This window comes from Sander lucioperca, chromosome 8, assembly GCF_008315115.2.
Source record: "Sander lucioperca isolate FBNREF2018 chromosome 8, SLUC_FBN_1.2, whole genome shotgun sequence".
NCBI lineage: Eukaryota > Metazoa > Chordata > Actinopteri > Perciformes > Percidae > Sander > Sander lucioperca.
The window spans coordinates 24,903,859-24,924,342 of record NC_050180.1 but is presented as its reverse complement, the minus strand read 5'-3'; the positions used below and the strand labels follow the sequence as shown (position 1 = coordinate 24,924,342).

At 39.5% G+C, this 20,484-nt stretch overlaps 1 long non-coding RNA gene across 1 annotated transcript; it reads left to right on the top strand.

Annotated features, from left to right (window-relative positions):
- Positions 1-6,927: 6,927 nt before the first annotated feature.
- On the top strand, positions 6,928-8,139 carry LOC116034281. Its single transcript, XR_004101130.2, has 3 exons — positions 6,928-6,964; positions 7,357-7,501; positions 8,056-8,139. It is a non-coding gene; the product is annotated as an uncharacterized LOC116034281 (long non-coding RNA).
- Positions 8,140-20,484: the final 12,345 nt, after the last annotated feature.

The window sequence follows — 20,484 nt, the reverse complement described above, 5'->3', positions numbered from 1 at the left end:
TCTATTTTCTTAACGTGTCTTAACGTTTTATGGTGTGACTGCACTTTGTTTCTGCGTTTAGAGAGGCATCTCAACAGACTGTAGGTCGAACACTGAGTGTTCACTGTTACATTTTAGTTGAATTTAAGTGTCGGGGCATTCCGCCACCGTCTGTCTATTGCGTTCCAAGACAGCTGTGCCGCGATTGGATTTCATAAGGGCGAATTGTTAAATTGTTACAATGTAATTTAAAATCTGCTTTAAAAATAAATGTTTATATGTTGTTTATATGTTAAATGTTTTAATATGTTTTGGAATATAATGTTCAGCTTCGGCAGCTTTACCTATATGCTAAAATATACAATGACTGAGGAAGCCTAGTGACGAGTCCATAGTCCATAGTTTGTGTGTTGAATTTGTTAACCAGTGTGCTTTGCTTAATGGTCTCAATGTTTTATTGTTTTTATTTCATATGAATACTAGTTTACTAGAGGAGTAACTTAGTGCATTATGCAATGCAGTAATGCAGGAAGTGTGCATTTAGTTTCCATGCTTATTGTGTTTCCACAACAATGTTAGTGAGTAAATCTACTGAAATGGCCACCACACCACAACAGAGGAGTGGGATGTGTAAGATGAGAAAGCAGAGGTTAACTCATGTATGTCACGGCTGTAAAATATCAAAGGGCATATATACATCTTAGACAAGCCCAAACCAGTACATAAGGCATCAATAAATTGTTGGGGAGGGTCATGCCTCTTTTCCAAATCATTTTGGAGGATCATAGAAACATTATTACTGTGGAGGGTCAAGTTTATTTTGACTAAAGATCCCAAAACTCCACCGGTGGCCCCTTAAATAAATAACGAACAGTCCCTAAGTTCAGAAAATGACTTCACTTCACAGCCTTTGAATCCAGGAAAAGACAACACTTATGCCATATCATGTACGATATCCAAAATCTAAGACGATATCTAGTCTCAACATCGATATATTGCCCAGCTCTATGACAGATGCACAAACCAGGATACTCATACCAGCTACATCAACCCACACACAGTTTAAAATCCAGTAATAATCCACAGGGTCTCAGCAATTCAAAAATTCTCTACTTTCCATAATGACATTGAGATGTAAACTTACAGTCAAAGAAGTTAGCCAAAGTTCATCATCTGCTATACAGGCCTTAACAGGGACAGCCTTAGCTCTGGTTGAATCATCCCTGTATGAATAAGAGATCACCAGGTCACTAAGAGCCAAAATCCTTTCCAATTCAAATTCAACAAGGTCAGGTGTCTGGGTGAGCCATAACTATTTTCTGCATTATGTTTCATTTATAAACCTATAACTACAATGTCAAATTCATGAATTACATATTTCTCCAAGTTCACTTTGCATACACTTTGTACACAATCTGTATACACTGACTACATTTAATTAAAGATTTTTTTTTTTTTAAATCAGAGCTTTTTTGTAGTGTTGGCCCCAAAAATAACTCAAGACCAACTTTTTTTCTGTCAGGTATAACTTCGAGTTAAATTCCCAGAGCTTTGGTAATTCCATTACAACAGATGTTGGTTCAGGAGAGGTAGAAAAGTTCTGCTACACAAAGAGATGAAGGCAACACATTGAACGCACCAGTTAGCGCTGGAACTGGCTCAATTTTCTACGCACAAAAACTTACACTCTCAATATAATTTGAAAAATGATCCTCTCCCTCCCTATAGTGTCATTAAATACATTTGTTTTTAAATTAATTTCCGCCACTATGCACGTCAAGTAATGAAAGAATTCATTCAGATAGACAACTGGGATTGGTCACATTTGCATGTCCATAGCAGTGTCATTGGTACCTGCTCTCAGTAGTTGAATCAATTAGCATGATGGTACTTTTTATTATTCAGAGGGAATGTTAGAGATGTTTTTTTTCTTCTTTTTTCTAAAAAATAGATTGTATCACTTACTCTTTCTTCCATAGAAAAAGATCTTCAGAATGGACGTGGTTGACCTTTAGCATGTCACTGTCCAGTTTCCTGTACCCTTATTTGGGTTACAATGTTGCATAACTTACAGAGTTAAATCCAATCCATGTGTTTTGCACATAACGACAGAGATTTGGACACCTGAGGCCTGTACTACGAATCAAGATCAACATGCCCTGGATTTATTTCAGTTACCCGGCTTCACCTAACCTAACAACTGCGGTCCTGCATAAGCTGTGTCACGACGGTGGTTAACAACTAGTTCAATCAACCCAGGGTTTCCCAATCCAACGGTGCGCGCGTTCACACAAAAGAGGCAGTGTTTGCACAGCATGACCAATCGCAAACATCTACCAGAGCCACATATTTTAAATAAGAAGAGCAAACTATAATTCTACATGAAGAACACAGACACAGTTTTAGAGGCAAAATGCAATACAGTCGCTGCTTCCTAAAACAGGAAGGAAAGCTGGCAAAAAAATAGCCAATGCTGTAAATGCGTAAATCACAAGGCTTATTAATGTCACTTCCCCATCAGTCATAATTACACTTGTGTTATCCATAAACTGTCGTTGCTTTAGCCGATTATTTCAGTTGCAACCCTGGCAGTGGTAAGCGATCGTGAGAGCAAATATAAACATATAATATATAATACATATTATATATAATACAACATACAACATTTAATACATATAAAAACTTTTTTCAAACCGATGTGCACATTGGCAACACACAGCTCAAGAAGCTGACAAATAGCCTATACGTAATTCCCTCCGCTGAAAATCTATATCTTTCATAAAAATACCCATCAGGGAATGTTAACGGGTTGTTGGTCTCTAAATTTTTTAACTTTTATGAGCGCACCTCTCTCTCTCTCTCTCTCCACGCACCGAGCTTCACCGGATCGTCTAAGAACAGTGACGCCGTAATCGATCGAATATTGATTGGTCAGTAGGCGGTGCTTTAACACCGGTTATCTCTAATCTAATCTCCAAAATAACCTGCTCCCGTGCAGGTTAGGTGTCAGCATAAGTCACCACGGTGATTTAACCCGGTAACAAGTGATCCACCGTCGTGATACACAAAACCCTGGGTTGAACCTGAAGTTACCTGGTTAACGCCAAATCTTGCTGCGTAGTACAGGCCTCTGGTTGGTACGAAGGAAAACACTTTCACACATCACTGCATCACTGCAGAGGTGCCTCTGGCTTGGCAAAGCATTTTAAGAAAAATGCAGTGTTTGCAGGTGAGAAAGTGATCTTGCAGCAATTCAGAATGTCATGTCATGTTAGTTTGAATCAAGTCTGATGATGTCCAATACGGGCTGTCTTGCTAGTCTTCTAGTTGTTATTGTTTTTATTATTAATCAATTATCATTTCATTGAAATTGTAGAAAACACAGAACCAGGGCCCATAGTGCAAAGGTTTCAAAGTAGGTCAAAAGGAAATGCTCTCACAGGTGGTGCTTCCAGTGAATGGCCTTAGTGTGTCTGCAATATAGTGAGCATTCTTTTCTAGTGCATAGTACCTTATGCTAACATCCAGTGTGTTTCAGGCCTTAAAGAGTCTACACAAAATGCCCCTGTTCTCAAAGGCAGCCTGAGTGACTGATAAAAGGCTTTTCTAGCTGTGAAGTGTGCCGGCCTTCGCATCAAAACCCCAGCCCTCCCAGAAGACTCGCTGCTGTTTTGAAGTGAGGCACAGCTCGCCCATGGTGTCACATCGCATTTTCCTTCAGTCACCGAGCCCAGGTCATCATTTTCAGCTGAGCTTTTAGAACAGCTTTCTACAAATAAACAAATCATTAAACCAGCTTTCATTTCTTCCTCTTTAATATTGTTTAAACTTGTTTAAATAGGGCTACATATTTAAATTAAGAGGAATACTTGCAATAATGTTTACACCTGATGTAGCTCATTAAGGTTTGTTAGTTAAGAATACGCACTTTTGTTCAACCTTTATTGGAAGGCTGATTATAATGTAAACTTTGGCTTTTGGCCATCAGCATCTATTTTGAGGATTTGAACAATATCCCGTAGCTGCACAAGGCTTTTCTCAGTGCAACAGTGGCTAATGGATTGGCCTGACAAATAAATAGCATTATTGATCTTTGTATGGCTGAGAAATCATGTCCAAGACCTTCCTACGTGATAAAAGGCTCTCATTGGCCTCCAAACACTGAATGAGGAGAGAGTTGAGCAAATTCTCAGTGCTACCACTCCTTCCATTGAGAAAAAAAGATTTGTAAAAAAAAACAAAACAAGATCACTAATAGATCAGGCAGATCGCTAAGTCCCGATAGGCTAGTGTGAAGAGTGGGAACCTGACTCATGGACATATCTGTGGAATGAAGACTTTGGAATTGCATGCCGTGAGATTTGGATTACAAAAGCAATGTCTGTAATGATGTCCCACGTCAGGTTGAAAAAGGTCAAAATGATATGTACTTAGTCATTAGGCATGCTTACAATCACCAGCAGGTAGGCAGTGAGGCTAGGCAAATAAGTCCACGGGGGAAAGGCAGACAGGCAAAAGTCCAACAGGAAAGTGGTAATCAAACAAAGGCGAGCAGGCAGGATCAGAGGCTGGACCATCAAGGCTGTGGGGGGCATTAGACAATCAGGCAGAGGACTGTGGCTACTTGGCTCATACAGTTTATACCTAATGACTAATGGGGTAACGGAGACAGGTGACTGGCAAAGGCAGGAACACACTAAGGACAACTGGTGGACAGGAGAGGAATGTTAGGTCAGAAACAACAGAGAAACGAGAGCTTAGTAAAAAATAAACTAAAACACAATGGCTCGCTTAAACGTAACGACCGTTTTTTTTTCAACCTGGACCCTATTTTCCTGTCTTTGTCTAAGTGACTGATGGGAACAACAATCTTTGACATTGGTCCAGTATTCAGCAAGATCGCTGCAGTCGGCAGCGACGAAACAAGCTACAATGTAAGTTAATAGGGCAAATGTCCAGCTTGTATTTACCTTCACAAAAGTGCTTGTTTTGCCACTGACAGGCTCAGATTAATATTCTAAGTGTCTGACAACACAGTGTTTATATTACTACTTGTTCTAGTTGTGTGTTTAACACATGTTAAATCTTGCTAAGTACTTTCTGCCACCACAATGACTTCATCCCCCCCACAAGGATTAAAATTCAACTTACTGTATACCTCATATTAAAAATGTTGTGTTGGATCTACTGATGTTGCATGCATTTGGCCAGTGAACCCTTCCTCTTTTATGTAAGCAGACTCCCAGCTGAATTAGTTAACCTAAGTTTGTCTGAGCCAGTTGATAACCACCTTCATGATGTTGGTTATCAGGATCATCAAAGTTAGTTGACTGAAGCCAGGTAACCCAAAGACTAACCAGTGCAGCTTGCTTTGTGATACAGAGTACCATTCACATTTTCCTATAATTTCAAGGTTTAAATGTGACCTAAGAGAGATTTATAATGTCATCACGTTGCTCACAAATTGTCCTTTTATCACTTAGGACACCTGTCAACAAAACAGCTTCCAGGCATTGCCTCCTCTTAGCACACACTAGTAGATAGAGACAAAACCCTGAGTGCAGTGAGACAGCATCATTCAGCAATACACCATTATCTCTCCTTACCATTCTTTCCCTTGACTCCACTAGACTTTAATCATTTATTAATTTCCCTTGTGGTCTGAGGGAAAGCATCATGGTCTGAATTTAAAACTGCCAAGATCAGAGGATTGGAGTGTCACTTTCTCATATGAGAAAGAATATGGAAAGTGCAGCTTTCATCCCAGCAATCAGCCAAATCCACCATGGACAAGCATAGAAATATAGTGGTGAGTGATTGCTTATAGGCATATAAAGAAAAATTGAGTCACCCTGCATTTGTTGACAGTTTTGCTATACCATCTTCCTGAGCAGAAAACAGGTTTGTATAAAAAAGTAATGGTACGACCGGCATACTGTATAGTGGTCATTCAACCATTGAATCATGCATTTATTTAATTGTAGGCTATAGGAGCCGCCTGATGTAGATTTGGCAGTGGCTCAGCTGCCTAGGGCTCTGGAGATCAGGCCAAACCTTTAATAGGTCACAACAGTGCAGGTGGTGCAGAGGAAAGGGGATGAACAGCAACAAAGTCCTTTTACAGCAAAAACATGTGTGTTAAAGTGTGAAATACACAAGAAAGTAATGTAATGTGAAAGGCAGAAGAGTAAAGCCAAATCTGATTAAGGGTCATATTCATGGGACAGAGAGAAGTGTACCAACTCAGTACACACATTCAGTGTGAAGAGTATCCTGCTTTAATTAATTTGTCACTCCAGTCTGTGTTCAGTCTGATAGAACTGGGAAGGGAAATCATTTAGTTATCTCTCACATTACTGATTAACATATAATTTCTTGTATTTTCTGAAAGCTAAAGAAATGAAAGAAACATTCTCATATTCAAGTCAACACATGCAAAATGTTCTAATTTTGCACTCTTCTAGTAGCGCAATCTGTATGCTGCTGGGAGGTTGTCGGCAAATTAGTGACCGACCAGCTCACTATCTACTGCATGCTGGGAATAGAGCTAAAGTCTTTTCCTGGTTTTAAAGGCTGCATTACAGTAAAGTGAAGTCATTTTCTGAACTTAGGGACTGTTCGTTATTTATTTAAGGGGCCACCGGAGGAGTTTTGGGATCTTTAGTCAAAATAGACATGACCCTCCCCTCGCCAGTAATAATTTTTCTATGACCCTCCAAAATGATTTTGAAAAGAGGTATGACACTCACCAACAATTCATTGATGCCTTATGTACTGGTTTGGGCTTGGCTAAGTTGTATGCCCTTTGATTTTTTACAACCATGACATACATGCGTTAACCTCTGCTTTCTCATCTTACACATCCCACTCCTCTGTTATGGTGTGGTGGAGAAGGGTCCAGCTGCGGCTTGCGGCCGCTCACGCCACGCCCCCGTCCGCTCACGACACGTCCGACTTACAGCTTCATATTGCCAGTGAGTACCAGGTAAGCTACTGATAATAGAGTTATTTAGCCCGGCTTGTTTAAAATTAATATTAGGCTACTATCTACAGCTATTGATGTTGATGTTGATGATAGCTTATAGTTAACAGGGTGTGTTAAAAGTGTGTCACTGTGACACTGTGTCAGTGTATGCTAACGTTAGCTTAGCCTGTCAGAGTTAAGCTAACTGTGTGTGTGTGTGTGTGTGTTTGAGTGAGGTACTTCAGATGATGATAGTTTTTATTAAATGAAATATGACAGAGTTTCAGAAACACTACAAAGTGACATAGTCACTTTAATGTAATTTGAGTTATTGAGAATTGGCTACATTCAAAAGTTAAAGCTTCTTTTACTAACATTGTGTTGTATACATCATTTCTTCCTCTTCTCTTCAGTCTGTTCTGCCAGAGCACAATGATCCTCAGTTGGTACCGACCTGTGATTCACAGTACAAGTGTCCCCTTTGTGAAAAGAAGGGAGACTTGTGTAAGCTGGTCCCTCATTTACAGGGCCACAAGCGAAACACAGTTAAACATGCAGGTATTTTTTTTTTTAAAAACATACAATGTGATATTAAATATCTCATGTTTTATTGAAATAACTGACTGCAAATTTTGGTATCGCCTCATGACTGTGGTGAACAGTGAATGAAATTTAAGACCTACACATTAAAGTACAGCAAAATGCAGTGTCACAATAGTAGTTGTAAAGTTAATAAATGTATTCAAATTGAATAAAAGCAACACAGAGTAATATAATAATAGTAAAAATAATAATGCGGTCTGGCATATCTGGCTTCATTATTATTGCTACATGACATTTCACAACATCATTACTGCATTGTCAGATGTATTTTAAACATCAGAAGAAACAGAACTGATTACTTTGTATGTACCACCCTGACACATGCTCCCCAGGACATTTACTTTGTCATTGAACTTTTAACAAATAGCTCTGAGCATCTGAAAAAGGAAAATTAGATTTATGTAACAAATAAATAATACAATTACTATTCTTTTTATGTAACAAAGGGGTGTGAAAAAATAATTTAATATGTACTTGCTGCATTTATTTACTCTCTTTTTCTCTTTTAGTGCTTCAATCTAGAGAGAGCCTTCTACTCAAATGTACTCTATTGTGACCAGCCCAGGAAAAGGAGAACACACACAGACAGTAGTTACATTACCAGGACCTACCCATGCAACAAACACAGCTGCTGTCACCCATCTTTTTGTGTCCTCCAATAAGCTGTGACTTTGCTGTGACCCTAGAGACACCCTGAGCTATGTGTGAACCAAACGTTGTGTCAATCCATCCAGTAGATTTTGAAATATTTGGATAAGTGAAAACTTTAAGAGAGACGGGAATTCCTGAGAGAAGAACAGGTTCATCTTCTCAGACCAGAGGTCAACCCGAAGAGAGATGGTGAAAAAGATTGTTCATTGATCACCAGGGTACCAAAAACTCTAAAATACTTACATAAGATTGTTTGGAACACAACAATTACTCTCACAAAATAAGGAGGGTTTGATGGAGAACAGATGAATAAGATGAAGAAAAACTACAAGAAGGCAAATCCCTACCCAGCCCCATTCATGTCAATCTAACATGTCCTCTCATATATTTACATCCACATCTTCATGGTTGACTCAGTGTTCAGCACTTTTACTGCAGGAATGTTCTGGTTTCAAACCAGCGGGGGTCTTTCTGTGTTCAGCAGCATGTGTTTGCATGTGGTTGTGTTTACTTACAGTACAGTCATGATCTCTCCCATGTCCGTGTGGGTTTCCTTCCTTCCTCCCACAGTCCAGACATGTTGAACAGGTGAAACATTGAATCTAAACAGTCTGTAGCTGTGAAGCCTATCCGGCTTCACTTCTCTTCTCCTAAATAGTGTTATAGCTCATTAGTATATAAGTCAAAACGTTATCACAATATAATTATATTATGTTTATTACTGTGATTTCACCAGTGCATAATCATCAGAATCAGAGGATTCGGTCCTTCCCCTTCATTTATTTATTATCCTAGTTGTGCACAACATATTATCATGTGCAAAACAAGAATAGACAGGTACAGGTACGGATTTACCTACAGTATGTACCTTTGGAGCCTAATAATTACAGTAAACTAACCAATTATTATCATCTCCAGGAGCCTGGTTGACTGAAACGTTTTTACAGCAGAATGAGAATAAACCCAAAGTTATATTATTTAGTCCAAAGCATAAAACCTATCTGCTTTATTTTGTCTTGTCAAGTAGTTTTAATCAGCCAGTCCTGCCTTATTTCCTGACTCTTAACAATTTTCTGTGTTTGACCTATAGTTAACAGGCTCTGTCTATTGACTCTCTATTGATTGATATTCTTTCTAACTTCACCTTAAAAAAACACTCTTACTTGTTGGCTTTTAACTGTGCCAAACATGTTCTTCTAAGCCTTACTGTAAGTAATCTGCTGTTTGTGACATACATACCATATGTTTTGATTTTGTTTTTGAATAAAATGTTATTAGCAACAAATTATCTCATTCAAGTCAATTTTATTTATAGTATAAAATAACAAGAGTTATCTCAAGACACTTTACAGATAGAGTAGGTCTAGACCACATTCTATAATTTACAAAGACCAACAATTCCAGTAATTCCCCCAAGAGCAAGCATTTAGTGTGACAGTAGCGAGGAAAAACTCCCTTAACTAAGGCATTGTCCCCTGTTTCTTTCCCATTGCCAAATAATCCTGTTATTTCCTTCCTCCTGTCACCAATATCTTCTTCTTCCTCCACTTCTGACCCCACATCTTTAAAACAAAGTCAAATGCATACATTTCCAAGCATCTATGCAGTGGTGAGAGGGATTGAAATTATACTACGGATATAGATTTTTTTTTAAATACATATTTGATATATATATTTTGTTGTTTGTATTATAAATTAGCAAATAAAAAAAAACTAATCCAATACAACATGAACTGATGATTGTTGTTTGCAGTTCAATGTATTATGTATTAGCAAATTAAAAAAAAAACGAATCCAATACAATATGAACTGACATTCTATAGTTCCACCCCAAACTGGCTTTTATTTTGAAGGCGAAGAAAATAAGGGGCGTGACGTGAGCGGGGGGCGTGGCGTGAGCGGGGGCGTGGCGTGAGCGGACGCAAGCCGCAGCTGGACCATATTGGAGTGGTGGCCATTTCAGTAGATTTACTCACTAACATTGTTGTGGAAACACAATAAGCATGGAAACTAAATGCACACTTCCTGCATTACTGCATTACTTCAAATACTAAGTTACTCCTCTAGTAAACTAGTATTCACATGAAATAAAACAATAAAACATTGAGACCATTAAGCAAAGCACACTGGGTAACAAATTCAACACACAAACTCGTTGCTATGGACTCGTCACTAGGCTTCCTCAGTCATTGTATATTTTAGCATAAATGTAAAGCTGCCGAAGCTGAACATTATATTCCAAAACATAAATCTTTATTTTTAAAGCAGATTTTAAATTACATTGTAACAATTTAACAATTCGCCCTTATGAAATCCAATCGCGGCACAGCTGTCTTGGAACGCAATAGACCAGTGATCGTCAACTGGCAGCCCGCGGGCCAGATACAGATCCGGCCCGCCAAAGCTTTTAGTCTGGCCCGCAGAATAATCACGAATTCAGAAATGTAAAGAGGAAAAAATGCGTTGTGTTATTTAGCATTTCAAGTATTTACAGCAGGTAACATTACACAGGTAGAGCGCAAACCCAGCCCCTGTATTTGCATCTCTATTCACATGCCGGGATTCTGTACAGAGATGCCCGCGCTCTGCACACACAGCTGAGCCGAGATGTGTGTGCGTTAAAACACGCAGTAGCCTACCTGACTGGGAACGATACAAAGAGGATAATCAATGGCCGCTGGGGCAGATCAACTCACGCTAGTCTTGTTACTGTAAGTAGGCTACAATAAAACCTTTGTGAGTAAAAAGTCAATATCTTATCAATGCACTCACCTGTATAGACAGGCATAAACATGTAGAAAGCGATATTTCAATCTGCTCTGTCTGCTCAGTCCACCGCGCTGTTTTACACGAACACAGCTCTACTCTGCAAATAGAGAATTTTTACAAACAAACTCAAACAAAAGCTGTCTGTTTGTAGTCTAACTGTTTATCATAGTTTGCTGGGAATCTTGAAATTTGGACAAATTCTTATAAATTTAACTGCTGGCTGAACGAGCCATCCTCTCCGCTGGAGCGGTAAATCTATGGATGTATTAAGACCAAAACATATACATGTGGCTACTTAATATGCACGTGAATGACGCGACCATGATGTTCTTCATTCTTGATGATGATGGTGATGGTTGTATTATTTTGCAACAACATCGTTTCATTGCAAATGGGCATAGGTGACGAATGCATAGCCTGCTTATCTGTCCATTCATCATTAAAGCTGGGCTTTTCCACGTCAACTTTTCGCTTCAGCCTCTTTGACAGTGACATTCTTACCTGACAACAGCCGTTTCTTTCTGATGTTTCCCAATCAGAGACTTTAACCATCACTCCTCAGTGAACTGCCTCATAGTCTGAGATCTTTTTCTGTAAGAGCCAGTTATCATTATGAAGTTTCCATGTTTTTTAGGAGTTTGCTCACACTAATACCTGTAAAAAAAAAAAAAAAATTATATATATATAGAACAAAAATAGGCGTATTAGGAAGTCCGGCCCCCGGAGTGTCTGCTTAGAAAAATTCTGGCCCTTGGAAAAATGTAGTTGATGACCCCTGCAATAGACAGACGGTGGCGGAATGCCCCGACACTTAAATTCAACTAAAATGTAACAGTGAACACTCAGTGTTCGACCTACAGTCTGTTGAGATGCCTCTCCAAACGCAGAAACGAAGTGCAATCACACCATAACACGTTAAGACACGTTGAGAAAAAAAGATCCGTATTTTACCGTAATCCAATGACATGGAAAAAAATTAATCCACAGCGATCAGTAGATCCACAAAACGAGACACGGTGTATCCAGCAAGGCCGATACGAGCGTCACATTCACCAGCCAGCTCCAAACAGGTGAACGAGGCCTCTCCACTTCGCCGTTTTAAACAAAGTGGAATAAACGTATAAAAGTCCAAATCTACACAAAACCCGCAATCAATTAGTAAGCTGACATCAAATGTATATACATGGCATTTAGGAAACCTTTATTGCAACGTTGGCACGGCAAGATGTCCAGACTAGTGCAACAGTAATTTTCGTTTTTTGCGTCCTGCTGCTCCCATCGTCAGCCAGGAAATATTCTTTTTAATGAAGCAGTATATGAAATCAGATGTATTACCTACCACCATTTAGTTGTTTTGTGTTATTTAAGATATTTATGCCAGACGTAATTATTCCACTAATTTTTTAAACAATGCAATTACCCATTTCAGCTACCAGCGGGGGGGCAGTGGCACTCCCCCCCCCAGCAAACTCATGGGTCAGACCCATCTGGCAGCGAAGGAGGGTCGAGACTGAGAGCTACATGGAAAAATATGCACCAAACAAGCCACTTTGAAATTTTGCTGTTTTCATGAATACAAAAGTTGGGTGACCCCCCCCCAGACTAAAAAAATACCGAACAGTCCCTTACTAGACTGTTGTAACTGTTCTACTATTTGCATTTACCCACTTAGTCATTATATCCACATTGATGATTATTTATCAAAAATCTCATTGTGTAAATATTTTGTGAAAGCACCAATAGTCAACACTACAATATCGTTGCGGTATCAATATTGAGGTATTTGGTTAAAAATATCGTGATATTTGATTTTCTCCATATCGCCCAGCCCTAGCTGGGAAATTCAAGCTTTCCAGAGAAGCATACTTTATAAGATCAAATATCCTCAATCAAACTTTCTCTGGTCCACCCAGGTCCTTGTTTTTCCATAATCCTGAACTTCCTTGGCCATAGAGGCACAGCATTCCTTCCTCATAATCATCATATTTATTGATGTTTTATTCATTGCTGTGATACCTGAAAAATGATGTTGCCTTTGTGCATTTAACATGAGTTGCCTTAGGTCATTTTATGACACTTATAGAAAACTCAATGCATCCAAGCCTGCAGATTTTAAACTATTCTCTTAGTGCTGATGTTAAAAACACCACACAAATGGCATGATTCTGCCTTTTACTCAGTTTTGCCCTACAGATAGCAGACAGCCATTTCAAAAGATTATCTTAGATTAATGTAACCCGCACTCAACAATTAGTGCCAGTTAGATAGTTTAACTTAAAGCGAAACATTGTTGCCTGATTATTGTGTAAAATTAAAAAAAAATGTCTCTCTTTCTCTTTTACGCACACATGCAAATTTTTCAGCGACAGAGCAACAGTGAATGGATGATTTTAAAGGATGTCATACATCACCATGATCCCAAAGGGAAAATAGTGTCTGTTCTCAAGCCCTGAATGAATTAACTTTTCATGAGGCCAATGGTTATTGATGAACTCCTGAATGTCCCACAGTCTTTTTAAGTCCTTCCAAATGGAAACATGATTGAGCAAAGCAGTTTTCACAACAATACGCACATAAGGTTTCAACATACAGTTGCACACATATAAACTCACAAGCCTTTCTTCGAAAAGACTGCAAATATTAGTGAATCCAAACAGAATGAGTGAATCCAAAACAACAGCAACAACAAAATACCTCGGCAGTACACACTGTGAGTGATTCATAAATGACTTACTCTAATGTTTGATGAATCACATATTTATATCTAGTTGCATAAACAGTCATTCAATTCACCTGCCTTCCTTTATTTAAATGTCACCCGTAAGCTGCCCTGGCCCATCAGAAGCATCAGTGTTGGTACAGATAACCCAGTATTCCCTTTATGAGCTGTGGGAGCCCACCTTGAAAAAAATTAAAGATTCATCTAAACCTCTATGGGTAGAAAACAAAAGGCAGACAACTAAATCCAATGTGTCCCTGGCTAATTGGAAACAAACCAAACCACACTGCTTTAACCAGACTATACCAGCTGTGTATCCGTCTGTTACTTTATTGTTTTTTTTTAGTTCATGGCTCTAAATTGCAGCTCTAAAGGGACAGAATGTGCTTCCCAGTTAGGCTACTGGATGTGTCACTGTACAATAGGATACCACCTAAGATAAATGTAAATGTTAATGCACTTACATCGCTAAGACATTTAATCGTAAGTCTTAACAGAAGAATCTAATGTAATGTGATGACTAGTAGAAAGGGAAATATAACGGACAGTACAGTGAGATAGACACACAATAAAGGCGCTGACACACCAACACGATTATCGGCCGGCGGACAGTCTGGCGAGGTTGGTGACACGAGTCTGTCCAGTGTGTTCCGTGCCGTCGTCAGCCGGAGGCTTTCATTTTGGCCGATTTGACTTGTTGAATCGGCTGGTGGGCAGTCGGACTCAATGACCAATCTGACTAGCGAATCAGTGCACGAGAAAACTGGAGCTGACAACATCAGTATCTTCTTATTACTAGCCATCTTTGATGAAAACAATGACTGACGACAGCGTGCTCTGTGTTTACTAGGTCTAGAGAGATGTTCAGTAATTTCCGGTTTTCATTTTTTGGGCGACAATACAGATTAGCGTCGCCTGCTGTTATGGAGACGTATTATGTCTCGCGCGCGCGCAGAACGTACACTCAAGTCGGCGTCACTTCGGTGTGTTCCGAGGCACTTTTTTGACCTTGGGGAGCCGACTGATCAGTCCGACTGCCTTTTCTGCTGACGGTCGGCCATCGGGTTGGTGTGTCAGAGCCTTAAAGGAACACGCCGACTTATTGGGACTTTAGCTTATTCACCGTAACCCCAAGAGTTAGACAAGTCCATACATACCCTTCTCATCTCCGTACGTTCTGTAAGGCTGTCTGACGGCTCCAGAGGCAGCAGCCCATCACAGTACATGCAGGTGAATGGTTCCAGCAATCCTACTGCTCCCAATAAGTGACAAAATAACGCCACCATGTTCCTATTTACATGTTGTGATTTGTAGAGTCACAGTGTGTACAAAAAACAACGTAACATGAGACACAGCCATCTTATAACCGTAAACAAACCGGGAACTATATTCTCAGACAGGCTTGCTGCAAAGCAAATCATTCTGCCCAAGTACTATATTCTTCCACCTGAGAATATAGTTCCCGGTTTGTTTACAGTTAGAAGATGGCTGTGTCTCATGTGACCTTGTTATTTGTACACGCTGTGACTATACAAATCACAACATGTAAATAGGAACATGTTGCCGTTATTTTGTCACTTACTGGGAGCAGTAGGATTGCTGGAACCATTCACCTGCATGTACTGTGCTGGCCTGATGCCGCTGGAGCCGTCAGACAGCCTTACAGCACGCACGGAGATGAGAAGAGTATGTATCGACTTATCTAACTCTGGGGGTTACGGTGAATAAGACAAAGTCCCAATAAGTCGGCGTGTTCTTTTAAGCGATACAGATGCAGACCAGGCTAATAAATAATGCCCACCAGCAGGGAAGAGACAGATGCATTAGTTTAATTCACTTACATAATAGCAAGCATTCTGGCATTGGAATAGCATCAAAACAAATGAGCGCTGTCTTTCCTAACGATGGAAATTCATCCTTGAAAAATATTAAATTGTGTCTTAGATGTGTCTGCTTGGCTTTTCATACAAAGATTGTTTGGCACTCAAATGCAGAAGAGGATCATGGATGCAAAGATTGGATGGATTCTCTCACTAACGTACTATAACAAATGAAATTCCGACACAATGGTCTTGTTTTCATATTCCTCAGTATATACACCAAAGAATACACAAAGCAGTATAAAGTAATAAACCTTTCTGCTGTGTCAGTCAATTTAAGTTTGTCAAATGGCAGATGTCAGAGAAAACAGGATGTCCTTGGTGTTGCAATGTGATTGATGACAAAGACTGTGAAAGTGAATGTGTGTCTTAGAGACTGAGTGCTTTGGCCTCCATAAATCTGGAGATGAGGCTTGGGTACATGCAAGGAGGTGGTCCTTGCATGTACCCAAGCCTCATTCCCAGATTTATGGTTAGGATGAGCCACATTTACCTATCTAGCAGTCAGTAGTCAGTCCTCTTGGACTGTTTGTTGAGTGGAAGTCATTGCATATCTATATTTTACATGCTGTAGGGTAAGGGTTGATAATATGACTGCCACTGAGTTGGAGAGATTAAGCTTGAAATGAGGCTCCTCTTCCCAATACTTGCCTCTTAAATTACCATTTCATTAGTGTAATATAGTCTCCGCCTTCAAATGTTGCAGTACTGATCATTCTCATGCAACTATAAAGTCTATAACATGTTTAATTTTCAGATCCATCCAGGCTGTCAATCCATCTGTGTTTCCTCCCATCTATCCCTCTGCCCTCGAATTGGAAATTAATTGGATAGGTCCGAGTGGCAGCTGACAAGCCTTGCTTGGCAGATGTGACCAGGAAACATGAGCACAATGGGTCCAATTGAACAGACTGGGAGCCCATTCACAGCCACAGATGGAGCCCAATAGAGAAAAGGGAAATTAACGTAACGGATGAGGAATAAGATTTCCATTTCAGAAATTGCTTCTTGCTTGGATGCAGTTCAAGAGTGAATAAGTTGAGTCTTCTTCATTTGTCAAAGATGTTTTTGCAATCTATATGTTGAGAAAGTGTACAGTATGTGACAATAGTCTGTATTTACATAACATAACCACATAATTACTGTATGTAACGACAGCGTATATACAAAACTAAAGAAGCATCAACAAAATGCCTTTGTGAAAATATGTGTTGAGATGAGATTTTAAATACTCGATATTGGTTGCTAGCCTGACCCCCAGAAACAGTTCCATAACCTGGTAGCCAGGTTAGCAGAAACTACAGGTCACTTAATGTGTCTTAAATGTTGAGCGGGGCACAACCAGTTTAGAATATGGAAAAATCTTAATTAATTAATAATTTTTTTTTTTTTATTGATTAAAATTCGTAATTTAATAGAAAGCCAGTGTTACGAAGCTAGCACCATTGTAAAATCTAAATCAGTAATGTTGCAGTGAAATTTGAAAGTAAATGTAATTAAGCTTTTCCTCATTTAGGGTCATGACCTTAGGTGTAAAATGTACATGGGAGTAGTTACCAAACTTGCATATGATGATTTTTGTGGGTCAATTTGACTTATATGCTTTCATATACGTGTTATCACTAATGTTATTCTGTTGACTGATTCTGATTGCTCTGTTAGATCAAAAAGACTCAAGGAGACGTTACCTGTTCTTTTATACTTGCAAGCTGTGTAACGTACAACTTGTATAGGCTACCATTTATGATTTTAAGCTTAAAATTAATTAAATTTTAAGTATTTATTTTCAAAGTTCAAGTGGGAGTTAGAGCTGACCTCTAGGTTTTTGGAAACTAACTTTTAGCTGGTAGCCATAGAACATAAGTGCTAATGTTTCTATGTACACTTTGATGTTTCCCACAAAACATTATTGGCAAAACACATTTGTAATATACATCATTTCTAGGAGACAGGGTTGAAATTAAGCTTCCCTACTTCTAGGCTTCAGGGCCCAGGTTTTTTTTTTCCTGTTCTTTCTCTGCACAGTTCTCGTGTTAATTTATTCTAAAGTTAGTGCCTTTCGGGTTCATTATAGAAGTGACAATTACTTGTCTGGGTGCACCCTCCTCCCCATAAGTTCTATGGGTGCATTCAGCTTCATTATTTGTGCCAATTAGCTCCAAGATGCTTTTCAGCCTGTTGTGAAATTCTCTAATTCAATCAACCTCTTTCCCTCAAAATGTGACCTCTTCTTGACTTGTTCACAGTGTGGGCAGCATCAAAGCATCATGTTGAATTGATTAAGGAATGAAAAGACCAATTGCTGCAAGTCAATACGTAACAAAACACATTTACTAGGATGCACTGCTCATGAATTAATTCCTGTTGTCTCCCTGCTTAGTGAAGCAGAACAAGTTTACATCTACATTTAAAGTTTGTTTAGCGCAACTTTACCAATAACCTCACATGGTCAACAATGGGCATGGGAACTTTTTACCCCCTGTGAGTGAGTATTCCTTTGGGATTTAGCTTGAAACAGATGCATTTAATTCCATGTCTCTGTTGATAAGCAAGTAGTGAATTATGGCTGAGCTCAGAGAGAAAGTGCATTTTGAATGGCATTTAAAGTGTTGCGTGAAAAGCCTTCCTGAGACAGCACAGATATAAACTACTTTAGATTTCAAAGCAGCATTTAAATCACATCTTTTTTCAAATCTGTTTACTCCATCATTTATGAATGTCTGTCCTACTTTACATTTGACTTAAGAGAAGCAAGTCAGATCTCTTCATATCCTCCCTTTACCTTTAAGATAAAAGCTGATTAAAAGCCTCCCCCAATCAGTCTATTTCCTAAAAAAAAAGTAATTCATCTTAATCTTTTAGACCATGTTCAGACTGAAAATGTATGGAAAATTATCATCCCAGTATTAATTTACAAAACAGTAAACCGTATAAGTAGCACAATGCTATGTTATTCAGACAAGGTATTTTAGACAGGGTGTACACTTGTGCACATTTAAAGGTCCAACGAAACATGGATGGACAGGATTCACTGCGTTGGGGCAAAACTTGACCCAGAATCAATGTTTTGCCTACAACTTTAGGAACTGATAGTGTAGTGATTAAACTGTAGTGAAACTGACCGAAGCAATTTTTACGTTAATCTTAATCGCTATACATATGTGAGTACTGTTGATAGCAAAAAAAACGAGCCGAATCGGTGCTAGCAACACGGAGCTTCTGCAGCTAATGCCGAGAGCTCCCACTTAGCTAAAACGGCAGTTTTGGGGGCATAAGATAAAGAGTGCCTTTGTGCCTCTTAACAGACAAAATGGGTTGGTCCCAATTGTAATTGGTCCCATGGTAATGCAATTAAAATGTCTGTGCAACATGAACAGGGCCCTTACATGACAAGAAGATGCGTTTTCAACTCAGACATTGTTTAAATTCACCCTGTTAGCTGCTAGCTGCCGTCTGGGATGAGTGAGTGTGTTCAGCCAGGCTTTGATAATAATCATCAAGCAGCAGTTCTGTGTGTATTTGTAGCATATATATCCATTTTGTGTGCGATCCATCTGGCGTTGGTAAATAGGAGTCTCGGCAGTGGCGAACTGTGTGTTAGTTGCCTTAGCCGGGCTAGCAGGCCCGACCGGCATCCTTCTACTTCCTCCCCGCTTTTCTCGCCTGCTGCGGCCGACAACAATCCACGGTATGGAAAAAATGGTACAATAAAAATTGCCTAGAGTCCTCTAATATTTCCTCATTTATGTCATCAACACATCCATGATTCATGGAAATGTTGTGTAAAACAAGGTCATATTTTTCCTTGTATTTATGTATGGTTTGCAAAAATGGGAACTGCTAGGTCAGTGAGATGAGAGTGTATGCGCGGTGTGCACACTCTACATTACGGCCAAGCATGCACCCTTAAAGTGCCCATATTATGAAAAAATCACTTTTTCTGGGATTTGGGGTGTTATGTTGTGTCTCTGGTGCTTCCACACACATACAAACTTTGAAAAAAATCCATCCATGCTGTTTAGAGTGAGATACGGTTTCTGAATGTGTCCTGCCTTCAGTCTCTGGGTGAGCTGTTCAAAATCGGCACGGCTTGTGACGTCACAAGCCAAAACGAGCTGGCTAACCGCAACCATTAGCTCGTAGCGTTAGCATAACGCTAGCATGCTAACGCTAGCATGCTACCTCGTTCTCAATAGCAAAGCACTGCTACAACACACACAAGTTCACCATAATCTACAAAAGAACTACTTACATGTGCGCCCTCATTTAGACGTTTCCCAGCTAATCCTACCTTGTAACTGACCGAAGTTGTAGAAACAGCCTTTCTCTTGCTGTCTATGGAGCTAGCTAGCTGACATGATCTACATGTCTGAGCTACTGCGCATGTGAGAGTGCAATCAGAGATAGTACAAAAGAAGAAGAAGAAGAAAAGAGGTCTCACTCTGTAGCTAAAACAGAGACCAGGTGAAAAGAGGATCTGCAGCAGTGAGAGAGAGCGGTGCAGTACAACACAAATATGGTGTTTTTTGAAAATGAAACCATATTAAACCTATTCTGGTACAACCTTAAAATACAATTATGAACCTGAAAATGAGCATAATATGGCTGCTTTAAAATAGCATCTGAATAACGCGCCACTGACTTTAGACTAGGTTTTTCCTGGTCTGTGGCGGAATTGTTTTCTGAAACTGCAAAACAGCACTAGGGAACGTTTGCGCCAGAACACGCCTCCTCTTTTTGCTGAACCGCCACCGGGAGCGCAAATTCATTCCCTAATTTACCGATGTGAGTCTGTGGAGGGAAAAGTCCGCTGTGCGTCGGGTGCAAAATAGGAATGATACATGCGTCGGTGTACAAAGTCAATTGCGCTGGGTGCAAGATAGGGCCCAATGAGTATGTGCTGACTACATAGGGCAGTG